Raw genomic sequence first — 12875 nt, 5'->3', positions numbered from 1 at the left:
AAGAGGGCACATCCCAGATGCACCTGACACCCAAACAGGGCGTGGTATTGATTGGGTCACTGCTCAGCAAGAGTGCCTATCTGAAGGACACTGGGGTTAGTTGCTTGTTTGTGGGTCCCGGTGCTGGATAGGTGTTCCAAACACTAAGTGACTACATAGCTAACCCACTGCAAGGGAAAGCCTCCGCCACCAATTCCCACCCAACGTGGCCTCAGCAGACTTCCTGGGATAGCACCCCTCACCCCCAAGACAATCAACTAACCCCCTTCCTTACCCCTTAACACATGTCGTTCCAACTGTGGTTTTCCAGGAGCACTGCCACTATGCTCGTATGTTCATAGGCAGATTTTTTTTTTTTAAACATAAAAGTCAACAATATTTACCTTGGAGGCTTTGCCAGGCTGCTCTACCTGGTGTTATGGGGGCGGAGAGGCGGAGGTTCAAGGCCTTTTGTTGAGCGGCTCAGTAACTTTCTGGGATTTCCATGGCTCTGCTGAAGGTGGCTGTCTCCCTTTTCCAAGGAAGATAGTGAAGCCACCTGCCCCTTCCCAGGGTGGGAACGAAAGTGAAAGTGAGAAAGTCTGACAGCACTGTTCCACGGTGGAGATGCAAGTGACTTCTTCACAGCCAAGGTTTCCCGAGTCCCGCCGGCAAGGTATCTACGTGCTCCCCCTTTGCCCCCACCCCGCGCCCCGGGGCCCCGAGGAGCCAAGAGCGCGGTCCTGGGAATGGATCCAGGGAATGGGCGCCCGGGGCGCAGGAGGAGAGCTGGAAACAGCCCAGAACGCCCCTGGAGGGGAAGAGGCGCCCGATGGCCACAGGTGGCCCGGTCCCCGCCCCCCCCACCCCTGGGGACTCCGGGTTCCCGCCCCGCCCCTCCCCTCCCCTCCTCTCCTGCACAGCAAGGCGCTCACCTCTGGGGAAGTCTCCCGGCGCCGCGCGCCACGTCTCGCTCCTCCCAGTCGCAGAAGCGGCGCCCCAGGCAGGGCTCCAGAAGACCCCGCCGGCCCCGCCCCCGGACAGGCCCCGCCCTCGTCCCAGCCCCGCCCCGCAGCCCAGGTAACCTCTGCGTTCTCTCCGGCAAGTGGACCTCCTGCTCCAGCCCTGAGGCTCCTCAGATGCGCCCCGGAGACCCTGCGGCTGCGGGGACCGTCGAAAGGGTCCGTTTGACGAGGAAGAATATAGGGGACCCATGGATTTAGGAGTCGGGAGGGAGGGACGCGGATGCTGGGTGAGTGGGGCGCCCTGGATCCCAGGGGGAGGGACCGCCTATAAGGGCTGCGGGCGTCCAGGTCCGGGAGAGGGGGACCGAGCTGCAACCTTTGTAGACTCCCGAAATGTCCCTCGAGATCATCCAGGCCAGCATTCCCTTCCCTTCCTCTTCCCATTGTACAGAGGGGGAAGCCCAGGCCCGAGGACCTGGAGTAGTGGTCCAAAGGCACAGCCAGAAGCTGGCGAAAGAGGAACTCGACCACATGCCCTCTGACTCCCAGTGCAGTGCTCCTTCCACTACGCCAACCGCAAGCTAAAAGCGGAACATTCTGATACATTCCAGTCATCGAGGGCCAGCTGGGGGCTGGCGCGATTTGAGGAAGGAAGCCCCGGGTTTGTCTGGAGAACCCCGGAGAAGACAGACCCTTTCTGTCCCATGAGCACGGCGAGCCTTCTGCCCTGCCTTCTCTTTTCTTTTTTTCCCCAACTCCTCCACTGCTAGAGTTTGCAGGTAAAGGGACCTGTCAAAAGTAAAAACCCGGCTCGCCAGAGGCCTGTGCAACCAGAGGTTTAAAGAGAGGTGACCGTCAGAAAGTGGTGGAGGGGCTCCCTGGGATGAAACCCAGTTCGGGGACAGATAGGGCACTGTCTTGAGCAGGACTGAGGGTGGGGGGAGCGTGAGGGCGGGCGCACAGACTGCTCGGGTGGATGAGACCCTCAACCCCACTAACGGCGGGAGCTCGGGTGTAATCACAGGACGGCTGACTCTCCCACCCGCTGGCCGGTGGAACTGGGTGATAGGATAGGCAGGGCGGGAAAGAATCGTGTAAAACGTGGGACTTAATTACAGAGCAAGGATTTCATCACAGAGTCTTTCCGGCTTCCGTCCTTGGCTGGCAGCGTGAAGTGTGAGTGACAAATTGCCTCAAGTAGGTCTGAAGGGCCGCATGCAGAGGGATAGAGCCGCCTTCCCGCTCAACCCTAAGCCCACTGTTGGGGGGCTGCGGAGATGGAGGGGTGCTCGCACTCTGGCTGCCAGGAGTGGAGGGGGGGCGGTCTTCAAGGGCACCCAGGGAGTGCTGAGAGCTGGGAGCCCCAGCGGCCAAACCCTGACCGGAAACAAAGCCTTGCTGGGACAGGCCCAGGCTTCCCATTTTTGTCTTGTGGTATCAGGGGCACCACGTGGGAGAGCTTGGTTCATGGCATGTTGACCCTGCTTTGTCCCGCTGGAACTGAAAGGCCAGCAGGGGCCTTGCAACCCGCAGGAGCAAGAGTGCTCAGAATAGGTAGGGGAGGGAGGAACATCCCAGGCTGGAAGGCCTCCCCAGGGACAACCAAAGCCCTCTCCCCAGGCCAGGCACCTGGCTTGGATACCATTTCCATTCACCTGGCTGCAGGGACTCATGTCAGGCCTGGAATGACTCTTAGATCCTGAGGTCATTGAGAGAGAAGACAACTTATGCCTGAATCGCCAGGACAGCTTAGGGTGTTCTCACCTGTGGCCCTTGAAGTGAGCTTCCATCATCTTTCTCCAGTGTTGCAGGGAAGGGGTTGGTGATCAAAGCTTCTGCTGATTAGGGCTGAGGCCTGTTGCTTGCTTTTTGTGCATTAAAATCCAAAACGGTACACACCCTCAGGGCACCACAAGGTGCTCACAGGCAAAGCCCTCTTAGAGGTTCATATCACTCCCCTGTTTAAACTTTCAGTTACTTCCCTATTCACTGAAATTAACATCCAGATTGCAGACCAAGGCCCTGGCAACTTCTCCAGGCTTGTCTCCCTAACCCTCACCTCTCAGGCTCCAGCCTCACCAGCTGCCTTTCACTTGCTTAGGGTCCTTACACTGCTCCTTCTGCCTGGGATAACCCTTCCCCACGACTCTGCATGGTTCACTCCCATCCATCCTTCAGTCTCCCCTCAAAATGGCACCTCTTGTCTTTTTTTTTGACCAGGCTGCGCAGCTTGTGGTATCTTAGTTCCCTGACCAGGGATTGAGCCCAGCCCGGCAGTGAAAGTGCCGAATCCTAACCACTGGACAGCCAGGGAATTCCCTCAAATGGCACCTCTTCAAGAAGTTCCCTATCCCCTCTATCTAAATGACGCTTCTCCTGTAATTCTTTCTCCTTGTATCCTGTTCTTTTTCTTCACAACTCTCACCTCAATTTGTAGTTTTGTACATTGTGTCTATTTTGTTTACTGGTTCAAGGTCAGTCTCCCCTTAATACTTAATAGACTGTAAGCCTCATGAAGGGAAGAGCCGAGTCTGATCTGTATCACTTTGAATCCGGTATCTGAGAAGTGTCTCCCAATAAATATTTGTTGGTAAAAGAGTGAATGAAAGAATGAATGATATTAGCACTCTTCATTTTAAAGGACAAAATTAGAACTCAATAAACTTGTAAACATAGGCATTAGGGACTATTTCTATTAAAAAGGTAATAACCAAAACAAGATTCAGGGAAATACAAATTCCAAGGTTGATTAGGTCCTTCTTAAAACTAACTGTCCATTCAACAACCATATATTAAGCTTCTACTATAGACCCTGTGCTTCTGGCCAGGAATACAAATCTGAATAAGATCTGGCTCTCAGCATCAAAGAGCTCACAGCCCAGCGGAGAGGGTGGACATGTAAACAAATGGTTACAGTATAATTTGATAAATGCTACAGTAACATGTGTACCTAACTCTTCCCGGAAGTCCCTGCATCCAGGGCCTGAGGTCATTGCTGCAACTAAAAAGATAACGGCAATTTTGTCACCCGGACAGAGCAGAGAGAGGGCATTCCAGGCTGGGGGAACAGCTGGAAGAGGAACTGAGGGGAGAAGGGAGGTGGCTCCCTTGGGGAACTGTCACTGGTTTGGTGTAAATGGAGTGAGGGGGTGGGGGCCAGATCACAGGAGTCCATCACGTAGGCTCTGCTAAGGAGTTTGGATTTTTCTCTGGCTGCCTGTGGGGACTGGGTATCCATTGGATGGTGTTAAGCAATGGAGTGACACCACACCTTCATATTTGTCTACTAAACTTATAACCCTGACATCAGTGTGCACAATGAATGGGGTAAGGGATGTGGAGGGGGGAAGGTCTATCAGCAATAAGCCCAGCTAGGAGGCTACTGCTATTGTCCAAGCAGAGATAATAAGAGCATACATTAGAGCAGTGGCATTCATTCATTTCAACCAATAAATTTTGTATGCATTTATGAACCAAGCCCCATGCTGGTGGTAGGATAGGAGATTAATAGCCAATGTTTACTGGGTGCTTACTAGGTGCCCTACTCTGTTCTGAGCAATATACAGGCATTAACTGATTTCGTCCTCACCACAGCCCTATGAATCAGGACAATAATCATCCCCATTTTACAAATGGGGAAACTGAAGGAGAAGAAGTTGTGTAACTTACAGTTGCTTACACAGCTAGTAAATGACAGAACCAGGATCTGAACTCAGGTAGTTGGGCTTCAGAATCCATGCTCTTAACCCTTATCCTATACTGATAACACGGTAATGAACACGCTAGACAAGGTCCCTGGTCTTATAGAACTAACATTCTGGCCCTGGAGATGTAGAGAAGACAGATTAGAACAAGGTTTAGATCATGGAATCAGCAAAACATGGTCCCTGCAAAAGAAAGTGATGTCAGGGTAATTTCACAGGATCCTGCCTTTGTGATTGGTTACAGTTGTACCAGTCACAGAGCTAGGAAATACAGGTTTGGGGTGGTAGTATGGTAGAAGGTGGGCTTGGAGGGACAGGTTGAGTTGAGTTTGGGGTAAATCGGTGTTGGGTTGTCTGTGGGATGTGTAGGTGGGGCATCCAGCAGGCAGTTGAAGTCTTATATCCGAAGAACAGGAGAAACTTTTATATGGAGACAGAGTTGGGAGGCATCAAGATAGAGGTAACAGTTGAAGTACATAGGTGAAAAACTGTCTAGAAGGTAAGCAAAGTCAAGGCCCAAGAAGGAGAATAAGTTCATTAAAGAAAAGATGGATAAATTTAACTACATTAAAATAAGACCTCTGTTCATCAAAAGACATTATTAACAGAGTGAGTGAAAAAAACCGGAAATAAAGCTGGAGGAGATGTTTGCAACACATGTAATTGCCAAAGAACAAATATTCAGATCATATAAAGAAGTCATAAACATCAGTCAGGAAAGACAAAAGATACAGGCAGATACCTCACAAAAGAGGAAATCCAAGATAACCAGTAAATCAACAAATGAAAAAGTGCCGAATTGCATTAGTAGTATGCTAAATGCAAATGGAAACTATAATATGTCACATATTACACATACGTCATATGGACCCCAAGTAAAAAGTCTGATAATAACAGGTGTTGGTGATGACATGAAACAACAAAAATTCTCAAACATTGCTAGTGGGAATGAGAATTGGTACAACCATTTGGGAAAAGTTTGGTATTAACTTGGAAAGCTGAAGATTCACATGCACTAAGACCCAGAAATTCCATGCCTACAAAGTATATAACCTGGTATTCTCCATACCAGAATATATACATGAAAATGTTTAAGGCATCATTGTTGTAATATCCCTGCAGTAGACAGTTTCTATAATTGCTCCCAATGATTCCTGCCTCCTGGCATTCTTGCCTTTTTGTAATCCCCTCCACTTGAGTGTGGGCTGTATCTAGTAACTTGCTTCTAACAAACAGAATATGGCAAAGGTGATGGAAAGCCATTTTTGAGACTAGGTTATAAAATAATGTGATTTCTACCTTGATTATACCTTCTCATTGGCCCTCTACCATGTTGCTACCATGTTGCCAGCTGCCCTATAAAGAAGTCCACATGGCAAGGAATTGAGGGAGGCCTCTTGCGAACAGCCAGTGAGGATCTGAAACCGTTAGTCCAACAGCCTGTGAGAAATAACTCTTGCCAACCACCACTTGAGTGAATTTAGAAGTGAATCCACCCCCAGTCGAGCCTTAAGATGAGACCATAGCCCCAGTCAGCCTCTTGACTGCAGGCTTGTGAGAGACCAGAGCCAGTTAGACCATGTGTAATGTCCTGGCTTCCAGAAACTGTGACATAATACATGTTGTTGTTTTAAAACACTAAGTTTTGGGGCTGATCTGTTATACAGAAATAGATAACTAATACAGTCACCAAACTGGAAATCACCTGAACATCCATCGAAAGTAGAATGGATAAACAAACTGCAGAACAATAATGGTCATACAATGGAACATTAGACATCATTGAAAACAAGTGAACTATAACTATAGCCACCAATACGGACAAAACATAAAAACACATGTTGAGCAAAAGAATCAAGACCTAAGAGAAAAGATAAATGTTATTCCATTTATGTAAAATTCAAAACAGGCAAAGCTAAACTATCCTGTTTAGATATACATAAATAGGTGATAAATTATTTTAAAAGATCAAGAAAATGATGATTGTGGAAGTCAAGGTGGCCATAGGGAGGAAGGCACCATTGGGAAGGAGCCCCAGTGTTCTTCTAGGGTGGGGACAATGTTCTGTTTCTTGACCTGGGTGCTGGTCACTGAGGGTTTGCTTTATGATTGTTCATTTCAGTGTGCTGCTATGCTTTATCCACTTTTATGTATGTGTGTTATCTTTCACATTAAACAACTGTAGAAGAGATAAAGGAAGAAACAAAGAAAGTGGAAAGAAAAATAGGAGGAAAATGAAGAAAGAGAGGAACCAAGGAGGTTGTTGTATGAATTTCAAGCAGGCGGAAGTGGTCAACTGTTCTAGAAATCAAATACCAAAAAGAGTAACGTCTTCCCATTGGATGTGACAAATTGGGAATGTGTGTGGCAGAATTCTGAGATGGTCTCCAAGGTTTCCACACCCTGGTGCACCCACCCTTTGTACTCCTCTCCCCTTGAGTGTGGGTGAGACCCGTGACTATGATGGGGTGGTTCCGTCTTTGATTAGGTTATGCAAGCCTCCATCTTAGCAGACTGTTGAGAGATTCACCTGTTGGCCTTGAAGAAGCAAGCAGCCTGTTGTGAACAGCCTTATGGAGGGGACCATATGTTTAGGGCCTGAGGGCAGCTTCTAGGAGCTGAGAGTGGTCGCTGGCCACCAGTCAGCAAGAAAACAGGGGTTTCCATCCTACAGCCACAACCCCAAGCTCCAGAAAAGAACATAGCCCAGCTGATGCCTTAATTTCAGCCTTGTTAGATCCTGAGTAGAGAATCCAGCTACATCACTGGACTACTGACCCATGAGACTGGACTACACCACGCTTGGACTTCTGACCCACAGAAACTGTGAGATGATACATGTGTGTTATTTTAAGCCACTGAGTTATGCGACAATAGAAAACAAACACAGCAGATCATTGAGGACCTCAGCATCAAGTTGGTCATTGAGAGAAGTCTGTGCAGGTCTTTAAAATAGGATGATGCCATGACTCCCATGCCCCTGTGGTCCCTTTGCTTGAATTCAACAAACTCTCCCTCACTCTGCTACGTGACAAATTTGGCTGGAATAGATCATTCCTTCTACTGTGTGCTGCCATCATATGCCATCCCTGTTATCGGTGCCACCGTTCTGCCCTTGAATCGAATTTACTCCTGTTCATCACTCTGCCAGGCTGTGAGCTTCAAGAAAGCAGGTCTCTTTGTAGAGTTTCCTTATCTTCACCTTTATGTCCCTGGCCCCTTGATCTGGTTATGACACATGGTGAGTGCTCAATAAATGCTGGCCAAAGGGGTGAAGCAATGAATGGTGAAAACCCATGCTTGCTTCATTATGTTTGTCGGGAGCCAGGCTTTGGGAATGTACAAAGCTGACTTTCTATGGCAGCTTTGGGCTCTGGAGTTCTATGGGACCACCACCATGTCAGGTAATTTGCAAGCCCTGGAAAGGCCCTTATGGGTGACCATGGTTGTCCCCTCTCTAGGGCCAGTTGCCCATGTACCGCTGAAAAGGAGCCCATGGAGAGGGCAGCTGGGATGGCCCTGTCTACCGATGGTCTCAGAGATCTGAGCTGGAAAATGTTTCTAAAAGCCCCTTGGCGAGGTCATTTTATAGCTCTTCAGGACGGCCAATTATTTGAGGGCCTGAAACTGTTGGAGGGCTTGGGAATATGACAAAGGCTGTGTAATCCCAGTTTTATAACTGAACTTCATAAGAGTCCTTTGGCCAATGCTCTAGGTTAGGAAAGGAAATAACTGCTTGTCACACTCTGCTAATGTGAGTTGACATTATCCATCTGGTCTAGTGCTGGATTTTAGCTTTCTGTTCTTTTGTAAATGTCCCTCACTGGATCTTTTTTTTTTTTTTATAACATCTTTATTGGAGTATAATTGCTTTACAATGGTGTGTTAGTTTCTGCTTTATAACAAAGTGAATCAGTCATACATATACATATGTTCCCATATATCTTCCCTCTTGCGTCTCCCTCCCTCCCACCCTCCCTATCCCACCCCTCTAGGTGGTCACAAAGCACCGAGCTGATCTCCCTGTGCTGTGCAGCTGCTTCCCACTAGCTATCTATTTTACATTTGGTAGTGTATATATGTCCATGCCACTCTCTCACCCTGTCACATCTTACCCCTCCCCCTCCTCATATCCTCAAGTCCATTCTCTAGTAGGCCTGTGTCTTTATTCCCGTCTTGCCACTAGGTTCTTCATGACTTTCTTTTTTTTTTTTTCCTTAGATTCCATATATATGTATAACAAAAAAACAAACAACCCAATCCAAAAATGGGCAGAAGACCTAAGTAGACATTTCTCCAAAGAAGATATACAGATGGCCAACAGACACATGAAAGAATGCTCAACATCATTAATCATTAGAGAAATGCAAATCAAAACTACAATGAAATATCATCTCACACCGGTCAGAATGGCCATCATCAAAAAATCTAGAAACAATAAATGCTGGAGAGGGTGTGGAGAAAAGGGAACACTCTTGCACTGTTGGTGGGAATGTAAATTGATACAGCCACTATGGAGAACAGTATAGAGGTTCCTTAAAAAACTAAAAATAGAACTACCATACGACCCAGCAATCCCACTACTGGGCATATACCCTGAGAAAACCATAATTCAAAAAGAGTCATGTACCAAAATGTTCATTGCAGCTCTATTTACAATAGCCAGGACATGGAAGCAACCTAAGTGTCCATCATCGGGTGAATGGATAAAGAAGATGTGGCACATATATACAATGGAAAATTACTCAGCCATAAAAAGAAACGAAATGGAGTTATTTGTAGTGAGGTGGATGGAGTTAGAGTCTGCCTCACTGGATCTTAATTGCTTCCTTCTTCCCCTCCTTTTCCCCCGTTTCTTCACCTCTTTCCTCCTTTTACCAAAACAAAGTTTTTTATTTTCAGCATGCTTATGCAGGTACACCTCTCTCCTTTAGACTATAAGCAATCAAACTCCCTTTGATTCTAGGTAGAATCTGGCTACTTCTTCCTGGATCCTCCTGTTTCTACTCTCCCTACCCCTTCCTCCTCCCAAGTCCCAGTCAAGGTGGAATGTCTTTTACCTTGTTAGTTAGTGAATGCAGTTAGAGTGAGCAGTTCACCCTCCCAGGAGCCACACTTGCATGTCTGAGATCACAGGTTCAAGCGTAGCTGCAGGGCTGCTAAGATGGCTTTGCTGGGTTGTGCCTTCTGAAGATTTCCCAGTTGGTTGGCAAAAGGTGGTGGGTCAGAGGGAGGTGTGTGTTGGCAGGGGTGCAGGCACTTTTCTTCTAGCAGTGTTTCATTCTGCTGCCTGGCAACACCAATCATAAGAAAGGGAGATATTCCCCTCCTTTCCATCCTCTTCTGTTTATGCCAAGAGCATGAATTATTTTCTTTCTCTCCATCTTTATTTTCTGTAACCTCCTTGCTGCATTTCTATCAAAGAACATGTCTCTGAGAATCTCGAGGAGGGCCTGGTGAGACCCTACATCACACACTTCTACCAACGCCCAAGGAGCAGTCATAAGGTTAAAATGTGACTCCCCGCAGGGCAAAGGCAAAAGTATAATCAGAGTGTTATGTTCCCGCTGTGGGTTGGAGGGAGCCTCTCCTTTCGGGTGAGTTGCCATCAGACTCAGGAGTCTTCCGTTATCTGGGTCTGGGGGGAAATCTGCCCACCGTGACCAGAAGCTTCATGGTTGTGTCCTGTCTTCTTCCCTCGTGGCTGTTGAGCATCTGGGGCAGGGGATGGGTGTTGGTGGAAATGAACTTCATGACCTCACTTCACCCAAACTTGATTCTCCATAATCCGGTTGCAAAATATTCTTAGGTGGTATTGCAATTTTGGTTCCTTAAAAAAACTTTGTGGGGACTTGCCTGGTGGCAGAGTGGTTAAGAATCCGCCTGCCAGTTCTGGGGATGTGGGTTTGAGCCATGGTCTGGGAAGATCCCACATGCCGCGTAGCAACTAAGCCCATGCGCCACAACTGCTGAGCCTGTGCTCTAGAGCCCGTGAGCCACAACTACTGAGCCCGCGTGCCACAACTACTGAGCCCATGCGCCTAGAGCCCGTGCTCCACAATAAGAGAAGCCACCGCAGTGAGAAGCCTGCGCACCACAACGAAGAGTAGCCCCCGCTCGCCGCAACTAGAGAAAGCCCGCGTGCAGCAATGAAGACCCAACGCAGCCAAAAAATTAATTAATTAATTAATTAATGTAAAAAAAAACCAAAACACTTTGCGGTAAAAAGTTTTGTTTTTAATCCATTTGACCTTGAAGAAACAGTTTGATCTTGTTGATAGCCATCTCCCTCCAAGCTGCCTTCTCCCTTTGTTTCTGTGACACATCAGCGTCACCCCTGATCTTGTTTATCACAGCTCCTCATGTTAGACGAGAAAGGTCATCTCTCTTAGCTCAGCTCTCCGCTCCTGGCCACTTCCATGACCTGGCCGGCCCTGTGTGCTTCCAGTCACCTAGCTGGGCCATGATGAAGCTGTCTTGCATGACTGCTTCCTCCCACACTTAATAGGCACAAATGTCCATCCAGATTTTCCTTTTGAGATTTCTCTTGCTACCAGTTCTTTACCTCTAGTCTCATCAGCACTGCCCTAGTCCAGGACCTCATCTCTTTGTTCATTCATTCAACACGTATTTATTAAACTTCTACTCAATAGCGACACGGGCTGGAGAGCCTCCTAGCCCACCATTCAAAGCCCAGCTACCCTATTTCCCAGCTCTATGACCTCCGATGCATTTTTCAATCTCTTTAAACCTCAGTTTCTTATCTGTAAAATGGAAAGAGTAATACCTCCCTTATCAGGCTATTGTCAGGATTAAAATTATACACGTCCTGTACATCGCTTAGCGGAAGGCTGGTGAGTTATAGGTGTTCAGTACCTTAGTTGTTCCTATTGCTACATGCCAGCTGCTGTGGGAGCACCATTTAGGGGGGAAGGAGCCTGACCATTTACAAGAATGAGATGGACATGCACACAGGTAGTCAATCAATGGCTACAGTTGCAGCAAGAGACATCTGTAGGGGATATGTGCGGTCACGAGCCCACCTGGGAAGGATCAGGAAAAGCCTCAGATGGGAGGCACAGGTGGCCTGATTCTTTTTTTTTTTTTTTTTTGAATTTTATTTTCTTTTATTTTTTATGTAGCAGGTTCTTATTCGTTATCTATTTTATACATATTAGTGTATATATGTCAATCCCAATCTCCCAATTCATCCCACCACCACCCCCTGCTTTCCCCCCTTGGTGTCCATGCGTTTGTTCTCTACACCTGTGTCTCTATTTCTGCCTTGCAGACTGGTTCATCTGTACCATTCTTCTAGATTCCACATGTATGCGTTAATATACAATATTTGTTTTTCTCTTTCTGACTTACTTCACTCTGTATGACAGTCTCTAGGTCCATCCACGTCTCTACAAATGACCCAATTTCGTTCCTTTTTATGGCTGAGTAATATTCCACTGTGTATATGTACCACATCTTCTTCATCCATTCGTCTGTCGATGGAAACTTAGGTTGCTTCCATGACCCGGCTATTGTGAATAGTGCTGCAATGAACATTGGGGTGCATGTGTCTTTTTGAATAACGGTTTTCTCTGGGTATATGCCCAGTAGTGGGATTACTGGGTCATATGGTAATTCTGTTTTCAGTTTTTTAAGGAACCTCCATACTGTTCTCCATAGTGGCTGTATCAATTTACATTACAGGTGGGCTGATTCTTGAAAGACCACCAGCTGAGTCATGTTTGCCAGACTCCACCATGTCAAGCCCAGCATCTTCCACCAGCGGTGGCCCTGACCTCCTGACTGCTCTCAGAGGTATACCTCCTGCTCCCCTTCAAGTCACCCTCCATGAGCAGTCAGAGTGACTTTTTGAAACATAATTCATGGGTCATTCCATTACTTAAAACCTTCCAATGGCTTCTCCTTGCACTTGGAGTCCAATTAAAACTCCTTTGCATGGCCGGTGAGGCCCAGTGTGACTGGCCATGCCTCCTTCAAGCTCAGCTGCTGTCCCTCTGCCTCTCGCACTGCTGTCCTTTGCGTTCTTCTTCCAGCCTTTGTCCCTGCAGTACCCCCTGCCTGGAATGCCTCCCCCAGGGCCAGCCCCTTCTCACCCTTCAGGCCTCAGCCCAACCTTGAGACCCTGAGTCCTTCCCCGCCCAGCTTGTCTAACACAGAAATCCTTCCTCATCGTCTCCCCCATAGGAGAGTATCAGTATCTTGTTTA

General features: G+C 47.6%; 1 protein-coding gene across 6 annotated transcripts in view; it reads right to left on the bottom strand.

Moving 5' to 3' along the window:
- Positions 1–1152, bottom strand: part of TLR5 (toll like receptor 5) — a 57724-nt gene extending 56572 nt beyond the window's left edge. For 4 of the 6 annotated variants that reach the window (XR_005017769.1, XR_005017768.1, XM_036836476.1 and 1 more), the window contains exons 1-2: positions 915–971; positions 384–544 (exon numbers count right to left, since the gene is read on the bottom strand). The gene's annotated coding sequence lies outside the window, so the exon portion shown is untranslated. Of the gene's footprint in view, positions 1–383; positions 545–914; positions 995–1064 lie in introns of those variants that run through there. The other 2 variants (XM_036836501.1, XM_036836482.1) reach the window with 2 other exon arrangements.
- Positions 1153–12875: the final 11723 nt, after the last annotated feature.

This window comes from Balaenoptera musculus, chromosome 1 (assembly GCF_009873245.2).
Source record: "Balaenoptera musculus isolate JJ_BM4_2016_0621 chromosome 1, mBalMus1.pri.v3, whole genome shotgun sequence".
In the NCBI taxonomy this organism is placed as follows: domain Eukaryota; kingdom Metazoa; phylum Chordata; class Mammalia; order Artiodactyla; family Balaenopteridae; genus Balaenoptera; species Balaenoptera musculus.
Note: the sequence above shows the minus strand (reverse complement) of the source record. Positions and strands in the feature narration are given on the sequence as shown.